The sequence below is a fragment of the Chrysochloris asiatica genome, unplaced genomic scaffold (genome assembly GCF_000296735.1).
Source record: "Chrysochloris asiatica unplaced genomic scaffold, ChrAsi1.0 scaffold00171, whole genome shotgun sequence".
In the NCBI taxonomy this organism is placed as follows: Eukaryota; Metazoa; Chordata; class Mammalia; order Afrosoricida; family Chrysochloridae; genus Chrysochloris; species Chrysochloris asiatica.
The window spans coordinates 3,340,310-3,341,793 of record NW_006408689.1 but is presented as its reverse complement, the minus strand read 5'-3'; the positions used below and the strand labels follow the sequence as shown (position 1 = coordinate 3,341,793).

The window sequence follows — 1,484 nt, the reverse complement described above, 5'->3', positions numbered from 1 at the left end:
CCAAGGAGCCCAGGAAGTGACGGAGGAGGGGTCGGAGAGAGCCGCTGGTGCCTTGAGTTCCAACTGCTGGCTTCCTGAACTCCCAAGACCTAATCCACAGTGCCAAAACAGCACCTTAAATAAGAATAAAAGATGAGATAATTCTGGACCTCAGCCTTCAGAAAACCAAGAAAATGGGACAGACGCCAGGGACCGAAGGAAGGGGCTGACATGAAGACACCCTGTGCCAAGTGAAGCAGCTGACAAGAAATAGTCCCAAGGAGGCAGTCGCCTGAAGAGACCCATGTGAAGGCCGAACGAGGAGGCCCCGACATCAAGAGGAGAAGCCTAAGATGTTGACGAGAAAGATTAAGCTTTGGGACATCAATGCCCACATCACCTGCTGCCTGTACAGTGGGTACCTCATTGACGCCACCACCGTCACCGAGTGCTTGCACACCTTCTGTTGGAGTTGCCTGGTGAAATATTTGGAGGAGAACAACACGTGTTCCACGTGCAGAATTGTCATTCACCAGAGCCATCCCCTGCAGTACATTGGTCATGACAGGACCATGAAGGACATTGTTTACAAACTGGTACCAGGCCTCCAAGAAGCTGAGATGAGAAAGCAGAAGGAGTTCTATCACAAATTAGGCGTGGAGGTGCCAGGAGACATCAAGGGGGAGACGTGTTCTGCGAAACAACACTTAGATTCCCATCGGACTGGTGAAACCAAAGCAGATGACAGTTCCAACAAAGAGACGGTCGAAGAGAAGCAGGAAGAGGACAATGACTACCACAGGAGTGACGAGCAGGTAAGCATCTGTCTGGAATGCAATAGCAGCAAACTCCGGGGATTAAAACGGAAATGGATCTGCGACTCGGCCCAAGCAACAGTCTTACACCTTAAGAAGTTCATCACCCAAAAGTTTAACTTTTCATCTTTCAATGAGCTGGATATATTATGCAATGAATAAATCCTCCGCAAGGACCACACACTCAATTTTGTAGTTGTCACTAGATGGAGATTCAAGAAAGCCCGCTACTGCTGCACTACAGACCTAAGATGGACCTGCTGTGAGTGCTAGGGCTTCTCGGCCACGCACCACAGACTCTGTCCATGTCTCCCAGGCGACCCCCGGAAGGGCCACTGCGTGGTCAGGTGGGACCGCACTTCACACGGAACCTTGCTTCCCTCAGGGTGTCGCCCCCGAGGACCAGACTTCTTCATAGACAATATTTATAGCTTTTTCTATGCGAGAACTCACAACTCCACGAGACACTACCAGCACCACGTTTACAGATGATGAAAACACTTAACAGTTCTGTCCGACTACAGCCTTCACTGCCTGGCTTCCGTTGTAGGGATGGCGCCCGACACCCAGCAGGGCCTTGTAGGAATAAGCTCACCTCCCACACAGACCACCTTTCCTTGCTTTCCAGGTCTTGAAAAATATAAGTTCAGTTCAGTTTTTGAGTTAGGGTTCATGATAAGCCTACAAAAT

The 1,484-nt window shown here is 49.9% G+C and overlaps 1 pseudogene; it reads left to right on the top strand.

The window, feature by feature from the left end:
• Positions 1-323: 323 nt before the first annotated feature.
• Positions 324-1,060, top strand: LOC102817186 (annotated as a pseudogene).
• The last annotated feature ends 424 nt before the right edge of the window (positions 1,061-1,484 follow it).